Source organism: Cherax quadricarinatus, chromosome 59, assembly GCF_038502225.1.
Source record: "Cherax quadricarinatus isolate ZL_2023a chromosome 59, ASM3850222v1, whole genome shotgun sequence".
Lineage (NCBI taxonomy): Eukaryota > Metazoa > Arthropoda > Malacostraca > Decapoda > Parastacidae > Cherax > Cherax quadricarinatus.
This window is the reverse complement of record NC_091350.1, coordinates 23,325,025-23,337,600: the sequence shown is the minus strand read 5'-3', so window position 1 is coordinate 23,337,600 and position 12,576 is coordinate 23,325,025.

The window sequence follows — 12,576 nt, the reverse complement described above, 5'->3', positions numbered from 1 at the left end:
TACTTACATTAGTGGCAGGTCCCACTAAGATCCCGCCTCCTCCTGCTTCAACTCATCTCACCGCAGTATATAAGCCACCTCTCTGGCCCTATGCTGCACTTACTACAAGAGTGATGGATTGAACACATCGAATCCAGGTTGAGGGACTGATTACCTCATACTTCTACTCTCCTTACCCATTTCTACTTTGTATTGGACTGATGAAGCCACTGTGTGGCGAAACGTTTCTTCAATAAAGATTCCCATGTGTTGCATAAGTGTCTCAATTCTTCAACTTGTCGGTTTTCAAAACCATTCATCACATTTCCTCATGAGTGGGAGGGGTTGGATTTGAGTGGGACTTGCACATCAGAGCTTATTTCTTGGGTAGCATTGAAAATTAGGTTGGTCAAATGTTTGTTAGTGGGATGAATTGTAAAGGACCTGCCTAGTATGGGCCAACAGGCCTGCTGCAGTGTTCCTCCTTTCTTATGTTCTTATGTAAATGTTTGTTAGTGGGATGAATTGTAAAGGACCTGCCTAGTATGGGCCAACAGGCCTGCTGCAGTGTTCCTCCTTTCTTATGTTCTTATGTTCTTATGTAGCGGCCATGTTCCCAGTAACAGGGATGGTGATTGCGGGAATTCTGAGACGGGTGTTTAAATTCTTGTGGGGCTCGAGTTGTGATTGGCTACGGAGAGTGGTTGTAATGTCATCTGTGCGTCAGGGTGGGTTGGGGTTGCTGGACCTGAAAAGGAGGGTTAAATGTGTTTTTCTTATATGGGAGGTGTTGCACAAGGGAGTGAGGGGGGGGGAGCTGAATAAAGTACATGACAGGTTGGGAAAGTTGTATGGTGGAGTAGAGTCAAGTGAATGTGAAACTCTTGCTGGCTTTGATGTTGGCTCGAGAACCGAGGAAACTTTGAATAGGCGTTTTGTGTAGGTTGCTCGCGGGGAGGGTCATTGCCCCAGTGAAGGGGGTTTACCCCATGTACGTGTGGGGAAGTATATGGTACAGGTTCAGTAAGTTGAGGTTAAAACCTAGGGTGCAGGAGGTAATGTATAATTTTCTGCATGGCATTCTACCGTCGGGAGAGGTACTACGAATCAGAAGGGTAGTAGTGGGTGGAGTGTGTGGAATCTGTGGAGGTGAAGAGATGGCGTACCATGTAGTATATTTTTGTTAGGGGTTGGAGGGTGTCAGGTGTTGGTTAAGTAGGGTGGTACAGAGGGTGGGGGACTGTGGGGTGTCGGCTCTGCGTGCGTTAAGTCTAGATGTGAGAGGGTTAGATGAAGGTGTTACACAGAGCTTTGGGTTATATCATGGTGGATTATATATTTATATCGTGGGTAATGAGGGGGCAGGGGGTTTGTGAGGTGCGGCGGTGGGTATTAGGGGTAATGGTTTATCGCACGATGTGTCGTAATGAGGAACTGTATGGGAGGAGGTGGGTGCAGGATTTTTTGGAGGGATATAGAATGCTAATGCTAGGGCTTTTATTGAATCTGTAAATTGGGAAGGGTGAGTAGAGGAGTGAGTCTTGGAGATAACATATGTGGAAAGGGAAGTCAGGGGTCACAATGGGGTCGCCTCCAGGGAGGCGGGGTGTGGTGACGTGAATGTGTGTATAGAAGATGTGGAGGTGTGTCCAATGTGATGTAGCATGTTAGGTAAGACACATATGCAACAGTTAGGTATCTTTATTATGAAACGTTTCGCCTACACAGTAGGCTTCTTCAGTCAAGTACAGAAAAGTTGATAGAAGCAGAAGATACTTGAAGACGATGTAATCAGTCCATCACCCTTAAAGTTTTAAGGTGGTCAGTCCCTCAGTCTGGAGAAGAGCATTGTTCCATAGTATGAAACAATATGGAGAAGAAGTGACAGGATGGAGCTTTTTATAGTGCCAAGAGGTGAGACGTAGGCCACTAGGAGAGGTAAGAACTCAGATGTTGAAAGGTCAGGTCCCTCTCAAATCCAGCCCCTCTCACTAGTGGAAGTTGTCGAAGTTGATTGCAGGTCTGTACCAAGATACCCTTGTGTTGCAGTGTCTGACAGATTGAACATTAAAATGGTATAAAATACCGACAGGTTGTTAGGTAAGACACATATGCAACAGTTAGGTATCTTTATTATGAAACGTTTCGCCTACACAGTAGGCTTCTTCAGTCAAGTACAGAAAAGTTGATAGAAGCAGAAGATACTTGAAGACGATGTAATCAGTCCATCACCCTTAAAGTTTTGAGGTGGTCAGTCCCTCAGTCTGGAGAAGAGCATTGTTCCATAGTATGAAACAATATGGAGAAGAAGTGACAGGATGGAGCTTTTTATAGTGCCAAGAGGTGAGACGTAGGCCACTAGGAGAGGTAAGAACTCAGATGTTGAAAGGTCAGGTCCCTCTCAAATCCAGCCCCTCTCACTAGTGGAAGTTGTCGAAGTTGATTGCAGGTCTGTACCAAGATACCCTTGTGTTGCAGTGTCTGACAGATTGAACATTAAAATGGTATAAAATACCGACAGGTTGTTAGGTAAGACACATATGCAACAGTTAGGTATCTTTATTATGAAACGTTTCGCCTACACAGTAGGCTTCTTCAGTCAAGTACAGAAAAGTTGATAGAAGCAGAAGATACTTGAAGACGATGTAATCAGTCCATCACCCTTAAAGTTTTGAGGTGGTCAGTCCCTCAGTCTGGAGAAGAGCATTGTTCCATAGTATGAAACAATATGGAGAAGAAGTGACAGGATGGAGCTTTTTATAGTGCCAAGAGGTGAGACGTAGGCACTATAAAAAGCTCCATCCTGTCACTTCTTCTCCATATTGTTTCATACTATGGAACAATGCTCTTCTCCAGACTGAGGGACTGACCACCTCAAAACTTTAAGGGTGATGGACTGATTACATCGTCTTCAAGTATCTTCTGCTTCTATCAACTTTTCTGTACTTGACTGAAGAAGCCTACTGTGTAGGCGAAACGTTTCATAATAAAGATACCTAACTGTTGCATATGTGTCTTACCTAACAACCTGTCGGTATTTTATACCATTTTAATGTTCAGTGATGTAGCATGAAAGCTGGTACTGAGAGCAGAGTGATGAAGTAAAGTAACTTTGTATTAACATGTGTGGAATTAGTGTTTGCAGAGTCATTATATATATGTGGCTGGTATTCAGGGGGGGGAGGAGGATTTTGTGCTTGAGGAGTGTGCCAAGGCAGGTCTGTGTGAGTGTGTATGTGGGGGGGGGGTTCTCCTTATTCTGTTGTGAGAGACGGTCATTGGTTCTATTGGGTTTGGCCTGGTGTGTTCTCTGGGTTTCATGTCAACCTTGTGGTTGTCATGCAACATAGGCATGCTGATCTTGAGGGCTCGTCATGACCATCTTAATGTAATAAGTGTGAATGGTGTTTGTGATTGTAGGTGTAAGACCTTGCAGGAGTATTTGGGTTTATGTTCATTATGCATATACAGTCTTGTGGACATGTTCCATGTGCGATATGCTTATCGCGATTGAGTTGTTACGCTTCTTGTTATTCATGTAATGTGTTATGGCTGTTTTATGTCAGAGAATACTGCTTTATTTGTTTGTTTATGTACTGTGCATTTCCTTTACGTATTGCCCTGGCAAACGGAGTTTTGTTTTCATTGTACTGGCATTTTCTTACTACATTATATAATGTGCACATCCTGTAGATGAGTGCGGTGAACATTAAAATGGTATAAAATACCGACAGATTGTTAGGTAAGACACATATGCAACAGTTAGGTATCTTTATTTTGAAACGTTTCGCCTACACAGTAGGCTTCTTCAGTCGAGTACAGAAAAGTTGATAGAAGCAGAAGATACTTGAAGACGATGTAATCAGTCCATCACCCTTAAAGTTTTGAGGTGGTCAGTCCCTCAGTCTGGAGAAGAGCATTGTTCCGTTGTCTGAAACAATATGAAGTTGAAGTGACAGAATCGGGCCTTATATAGTGCCAGGAGGTGAGACGTAGGTTGATTTGGGAGGGCAGGTCCTTCTCAAACCCAGCCGTTCTCACTAGTAGAGGTTGTCGAAGTAGATGGTCTGTACCAAGATACCCTTGTGTTGCAGTGTCTGACAGAATGAACATTAAAATGGTATAAAATACCGACAGATTGTTAGGTAAGACACATATGCAACAGTTAGGTATCTTTATTTTGAAACGTTTCGCCTACACAGTAGGCTTCTTCAGTCGAGTACAGAAAAGTTGATAGAAGCAGAAGATACTTGAAGACGATGTAATCAGTCCATCACCCTTAAAGTTTTGAGGTGGTCAGTCCCTCAGTCTGGAGAAGAGCATTGTTCCGTTGTCTGAAACAATATGAAGTTGAAGTGACAGAATCGGGCCTTATATAGTGCCAGGAGGTGAGACGTAGGTTGATTTGGGAGGGCAGGTCCTTCTCAAACCCAGCCGTTCTCACTAGTAGAGGTTGTCGAAGTAGATGGTCTGTACCAAGATACCCTTGTGTTGCAGTGTCTGACAGAATGAACATTAAAATGGTATTGTTTCAGACAACGGAACAATGCTCTTCTCCAGACAGAGGGACTGACCACCTCAAAACTTTAAGGGTGATGGACTGATTACATCGTCTTCAAGTATCTTCTGCTTCTATCAACTTTTCTGTACTCGACTGAAGAAGCCTACTGTGTAGGCGAAACGTTTCAAAATAAAGATAACAGATGAGTGCGGTGTTAAGGGGTACGGGAGTTATTTCTTGAGTAGCTTTAGGTAGATGTCGTTTTGATAAGGACCTGCCTCGTATGGGCCAGTAGGCCTTCTGCAGTGTTCCTACATTCTTATGTTCTTATTATTTACTTCTATTATCCTACCTATAAGAACATAAGAATGTAGGAACACTGCAGAAGGCCTACTGGCCCATACGAGGCAGGTCCTTATCAAAACGACATCTACCTAAAGCTACTCAAGAAACAACTCCCGCACCCCCCAACACCAATCAAACCCATTTTAATGTTCAATCTGTCAGACACTGCAACACAAGGGTATCTTGGTACAGACCTGCAATCAACTTCGACAACTTCCACTAGTGAGAGGGGCTGGATTTGAGAGGGACCTGACCTCTCATCATCTGAGTTCTTACCTCTCCTAGTGGTATGTCTCACCTCTTGGCGCTATAAAAAGCTCCATCCTGTCACTTCTTCTCCATATTGTTTCATACTATGGAACAATGCTCTTCTCCAGACTGAGGGACTGACCACCTCAAAACTTTAAGGGTGATGGACTGATTACATCGTCTTCAAGTATCTTCTGCTTCTATCAACTTTTCTGTACTTGACTGAAGAAGCCTACTGTGTAGGCGAAACGTTTCATAATAAAGATACCTAACTGTTGCATTTGTATCTTACCTAACAACCTGTCGGTATTATATACCATTTTAATGTTCACCAATCAAACCCAGCCCCTCCCGCTCATATATTTGTCCAGTCTGTTCTTAAAGCTACCCAAGGTCCTAGCCTCTATCACCCCACTGGGAAGACTGTTCCACGCATCTACAACTCTGTTAGAAAACCAGTACTTACCTATATCCTTTCTAAATCTAAATTTATCCAACTTAAATCCATTATTCCTGGTTCTTACCTGGTTCGACACCCTCAGTACTTTATTAATGTCTCCCTTGTTTATGCCCGTCATCCACTTATACACTTCAATGATATCTCCCCTCATTCTACGCCTCTCCAGAGAGTGGAGATTTAAGGCTTTAAGTCTATCTTCATACGGGAGGTTCCTTACACAGTAAATCATTTTAGTCATTCTTCTCTGTATGTTCTCTAATGAGTCTATGTCCATCCTGTAGTAAGGGGACCAAAACTGAGCAGCATAATCTAAATGAGGCCTCACTAGTGATGTATAGAGCTGTAAAATAACTTTTGGACTTCTGTTACTTATACTTCTTGAGATAAATCCAAGTAATCTGTTGGCCTTGTTGCGCACACTGAGGCACTGCTGTCTAGGCTTTAGATTTCTGCTTACCATGACTCCCAAGTCTTTTTCACATTCTGTATGACCAAGCTCTACTTAAGAACATAAGAACATAAGAAAGGAGGAACACTGCAGCAGGCCTGCTGGCCCATACTAGGCAGGTCCTTTACAATTCATCCCACTAACAAACATTTGACCTACCCAATTTTCAATGCTACCCAAGAAATAAGCTCTGATGTGCAAGTCCCACTCAAATCCAACCCATCCCACTCATGTATTTATCCAACCTAAATTTGAAACTACCCAAAGTCCTAGCCTCAATAACCCAACTAGGTAGACTGTTCCACTCATCTACTACCCTATTTCCAAACCAATACTTTCCTATGTCCTTTCTAAATCTAAACTTATCTAATTTAAATCCATTACTGCGGGTTCTCTCTTGGAGAGATATCCTCAAGACCTTGTTAATATCCCCTTTATTAATACCTATCTTCCACTTATACACTTCGATCAGGTCTCCCCTCATTCTTCGTCTAACAAGTGAATGTAACTTAAGAGTCTTCAATCTTTCTTCATAAGGAAGATTTCTAATGCTATGTATTAATTTAGTCATCCTACGCTGAATGTTTTCTAACGAATTTATGTCCATTCTGTAATATGGAGACCAGAATTGAGCTGCATAATCTAGGTGAGGCCTTACTAATGATGTATAAAGCTACAGTATGACCTCTGGACTTCTGTTGCTTACACTTCTTGATATAAATCCCAGTAATCTATTTGCCTTATTACGTACGCTTAGGCATTGCTGTCTTGGTTTAAGGTTGCTGCTTACCATAACCCCCAAGTCCTTTTCGCAATCTGTATGGTTAAGTTCTACATTATTTAACTTATAAGTGCTAGGGTTATGGACACTCCCGAGCTTCAGAACCTTGCATTTATCTACATTGAACTGCATCTGCCACTTTTCTGACCAAGAGTAGAGTTTGTCTAAATCCTCCTGAAGTTCCCTAACATCTACGTTTGAATCAATTATCCTACCTATCTTCGTGTCATCGGCGAATTTGCTCATATCACTAGTAATTCCTTCATCAAGATCATTGATATATATTATAAACAACAACGGGCCCAAGACTGATCCCTGTGGAACGCCACTTGTTACTGATCCCCACTCGGATTTAACCCCATTTATGGACACTCTTTGCTTCCTGTCTGTGAGCCATGATTCGATCCACGAGAGCACCCTTCCCCCAATGCCATGAGCTGCTACTTTCTTCAACAGTCTTTGGTGCGGAACTCTATCAAATGCCTTACTAAAATCTAAGTAAATAATATCAAATTCTTTATCGTGGTCAACAGCCTCAAAAGCTTTACTGAAGAAAGTCAATAAATTAGTTAGACAAGACCGGCCTCTTGTGAATCCATGCTGAGTATCATTAATCAAGCTATGCTTATCGAGATGGCTTCTTATAATCTCAGCTATAATTGACTCTAGTAATTTGCCTACAATTGAGGTCAGGCTTATTGGGAGGTAATTTGACGGTAACGACTTGTCCCCTGTTTTAAAAATAGGAATTACATTAGCCATCTTCCACATATCAGACACTGCACCTGTTTGAAGAGATAAATTAAAAATATTAGTTAATGGTTCACAGACTTCCATTTTGCATTCCTTTAGAACCCTTGAAAAAACCTCATCAGGACCCGGTGACTTATTTTGCTTCAGTCGGTCTATCTGCTTCACAACAATTTCACTAGTGACTGTGATGTTACATAATTTATCTTCTTCTGATCCACTATAAAAATTAATTACTGGAATATTATTAGTGTCTTCCTGTGTAAAAACCGAGAGAAAATAATTATTTAAAATCGAGCACATTTCATTCTCTTTGTCAGTAAGATGCCCATAGTTATTTTTAAGGGGACCTATCTTATCTCTGACTTTTGTTCTATAGACCTGGAAAAAACTTTTTGGGTTAGTTTTAGAATCCCTAGCAACTTTAATTTCATAGTCCCTTTTAGCTTTTCTTATCCCCTTTTTAATGTCCCTCTTAATGTCAATATACTGATTCATAAGATGACCCTCGCCTCTTTTGATACGCCTATAAATTCCTTTCTTATGCCCTAGTAGATATTTCAGCCTATTATTCATCCATTTTGGGTCATTTCTATTTGATCTAATTTCCTTATAAGGGATAAACGTTCTTTGAGCAGCATGTATTGTGTTCAGAAAACTGTCATATTGATAGCTCTCTTCGTTACCCCAGTCAACAGATGATAAGTGTTCTCTAAGCCCATCGTAATCTGCTAAGCGAAAATCTGGGACTGTTACTGAGTTATCCCTACTATCATACTTCCATTCAATTCTACATGTAATTGATTTGTGGTCGCTAGCACCCAGTTCCTCTGAAACTTCTAAATTATTAACAAGGGATTCATTGTTTGCCAGAACTAAGTCAAGCAGGTTATTACCCCTTGTAGGTTCTGTCACAAACTGCTTCAAAAAACAATCCTGAACTACTTCTAAGAAATCGTATGATTCTAAATTCCCAGTCAAGAAATTCCAATCAATATGACTAAAGTTAAAGTCTCCTAGAATTACTACATTATCGTGCCTTGTGGCCCTAAAAATTTCCTCCCATAGTAGTCTCCCCTGGTCCCTATCTAAATTTGGGGGACGGTATATCACACCTAAAATTAATTTTTCATGCCCCTCTGAAAATTCTATCCAAACAGACTCTGTATGTGTTACTTCAGACTTCGAGGGTTATTTTCATTACCAAGGGCAAGTACCTTACACTTATCCACATTAAACTTCATCTGCCATTTCTCAGACCAAGACATTAATTTGTTCAAATCGTCCTGGAGTTCATTGATATCCTCCTCAGAGTGAATTATACGGCCTATCTTTGTATCATCAGCAAACTTACTCATGTCACTAGTAATCCCTTCATCAAGGTCATTAATGTAAATTATGAACAAGAGAGGGCCTAAAACTGATCCTTGTGGAACGCCACTAGTGACTAATCCCCATTCAGATTTCACTCCATTAATGGTAACTCTCTGCTTTCTATTGGTAAGCCATGCCTCAGTCCATGCTAGAACTTTACCTCCTATACCATGAGCTGCCACTTTTCTTAAGAGTCTCTTGTGAGGTACTCTGTCGAAGGCTTTACTAAAATCCAAATAAACAATATCATATTCCTTATCACTGTCAACTGCCTCAAATGTTCTATTGAAGAACGTCAGTAAGTTTGTCAGGCAGGAACGACCTCTCGTGAATCCATGCTGAGATTCATTTATCAAGTTATGCTTTTCAAGGTGACTTCTGATAATGTCAGCTATAATTGATTCTAATAACTTGCCCACTATAGATGTCAGGCTTATTGGACGGTAATTTGAAGGAGTGGACTTATCCCCTGATTTGAATATAGGAACCACATTAGCCATCTTCCACATCTCTGGCACAACACTGGTAAGGATGGACGCATTGAATACACTCGTTAATGGCTGACTAAGCTCCATCTTGCATTCCTTAAGTACCCTTGAAAACAACTCATCGGGTCCCGGGGACTTATTTTGTTTCAGTTTGTCTATCTGTTTAATAACCATGTCCCTCGTGACAGTAATATTAGTTAACTTAAATTCATCAGGAACTAAATAATTGTTAATTACTGGAATCTCATTTACATCTTCCTGTGTAAAAACTGACAAAAAATAGTCATTAAATAAGGAACACATTTCCAGTTCATTATCCGTCAGCTGTCCATTCCCAGATTTCAGAGGTCCTACTTTTTCCTTCACCTTCGTCCTATACACTTGAAAGAACCCCTTTGGATTAGTCTTTGATTCATTAGCAACTCTAATTTCATAGTCACGTTTAGCCTTTCTAATCGCCTTTTTTACTTCTCTTTTAAGCTGAACATATTGGTCAGTAAGGTTAACCTCTCCTCTTCTGATGCGCCTATAAATTCCCCTTTTCTCCCCTAATAGATGCTTTAGCCTCCTGTTAACCCATTTGGGATCGTTATTATTAGACCTAATTTCTCTCTGGGGAATGTATATACTCTGGGCACTGTGTACATTATTAAGAAAACAATCATAAAAGCAGATCCCTTCATATTCATAAGTATGATTATCGTCAATAAAATCATTAGCTAGATAACCCCAATCAAGATTAGACAGATGTTCCCTAAGTCCATTATAATCGGCAGAACGAAAATCGGGGATTTTTACTGTATTATCATTATTCTTGCATTCCCAATTAATGCTAAAGGTGATGGATTTGTGATCACTTGCGCCAAGCTCTTCAGTGATCTCCAGATTATTCACGAGTGTTTCCTTATTTGACAAGACTAGGTCTAGCAAATTATTACCCCTGGTAGGTTCAGTTACACTCTGTTTCAGAAAACAGTCCTGAAATGTTTCCATGAAGTCACTGGACTCTAGATTACCTGTCAAAGAATTCCAGTCAATTTGGCTAAAGTTAAAGTCCCCTACTATGATTACGTTACTGTGTCCAGAAGCCCTAACAATTTCGTCCCAAAGAAGTCTCCCTCTATCGTGATCCAAGCCTGGAGGTCGGTATATTACACCTAGAATTAGTTTTTCTTGACCCTCCACGAACTCTACCCAAACAGACTCTGTTACTGTTCCATCTATTTTTATACCTTTTTTTATGCAACAATTAATATTTTCTCGAACATACAATGCAACTCCTCCCCCCTTCCCATTACATCTATCCACATTGAATAACTTAAATCCCTGAATATTACACTCAGCAGTCATATCCCGACTCTTTAAATCATACCACGTTTCAGTTAATGCAATGATATCAAAGTTCCCAGCACATGCTACCAAACGTAGTTCATTAATTTTATTTCTTGCACTTCGACTGTTAGCATAAAATACCATCATATGTTTTTTCTTCTGCACATTTTTCCTATTCATCTTTGTTTTTACACAATTTCTGAAATTATCATTACCCAGAGTTACTCCATGACAGTTACTATTAAGATTCTTAATATCAGAGCATAAGTCAATATATCCATATTCATTATTAATCATTTCAAAACCCATACCTCTAACTAATCCTAGTTTAAAGTCCTAACAACCCCCTCAACTGAGTTAGCAAGAAAACCCACACCTGCCCTGGATAAGTGAACCCCATCCCTGGCATACATGTCATTTCGGCCATAGAAGTTGTCCCAGTTGTCAATGAATGGTACTGCATTATCCTTACAGTGTTTATCCAGCCAACAATTAATACCAATTGCTCTGGACAACCATTCATTACCAACACCTCTTGTTGGCAAAATGCCACATATAACAGGGCGCCCCCCCTTCTTCCTAATCATGTCTATAGCTGTCCTGAACTTTCTAACTAAATCCTCACTGCTACGCTTGCTTACATCATTGCCTCCAGCACTGAGGCAAATAATAGGATTGATCCCATTACCGTTCATGATGTTGTCAAGCCGGCTAACAATGTCCTCCATCCCAGCCCCAGGAAAGCATACCCTTTGTCTCCTACTCCTGTCCTTCAAGCAGAATGTCCTATCCATGTATCTAACCTGGCTATCCCCAACAACAACAATATTCTTACCTTCCTTGTTGTCGTTCGTCGTGACGATCCCAGTAGTAGACTCACATTCGTCGGGTAGCACCGAGAATGCGTTGGAGGTTTCCACGGGAGTTTCCACAGCAGTCTCTTTCTTCTTCATCGTTTCTGGCTTTCCATTCGTCTTCTTGATCGTCAACTTCGTCGTCCCCTGCTGTCCAACCACTGACCACGATCCCTTCTTGACCTGAGGACTCGAAACAGGAGGACTACTACGAATCCTCTTGTTTTCCTCGGTCAATCGCCGTATCTCCATCTTCGCTGCCCTCAATTCTTCCTTAAGTTGCTGGTAAAGTTGCTCGATGGAGGGCATCTTGGTTCAGTCCACGGGAGCAAACAAGACACTTCTTCACAGAGTTAAGTACAGGTCAGCACTCAAAGTACAGGTCACCACTCAAGAGCACACAAACAGGTCTTCACTGAGCTAAGTACACGTCACCACTGAGCTAAGTACACGTCACCGGGTCCTGATGAGGTTTTTTCAAGGGTTCTAAAGGCGAATTTGCTCGTATCACTAGTAATTCCTTCATCAAGATCATTGATATATTATGAACTACAACGGGCCCAAGATTGATCCCTGTGGAATGCCACTTGTAACTGATCCCCACTAGGATTTAACCTCATTTATTGACACTCTCTGCTTCCTGTCTGTGAGCCATGATTCGATCCACGAGAGCACCCTTCACCCAATGCCATGTACTGGTTTTTCTGGAACATTGTGGATTTAAATGGATTTAAATTAGATAAGCTTAGATTTAGAAAGGACATAGGAAAGTATTGGTTTGGAAATAGGGTAGTTGATGAGTGGAACAGTCTACCTAGTTGGGTTATTGAGGCTCGGACTTCGGGTAGTTTCAAATTTAGGTTGGATAAGTACATGAGTGGGAGGGGTTGGATTTGAGAGGGACTTGCACATCGGAGCTTGTTTCTTGGGTGGCATTGAAAATTGGGTTGGTCAAATGTTTGTTAGTGGGATGAATTGTAAAGGACCTGCCTAGTATGGGCCAACAGGCCTGCTG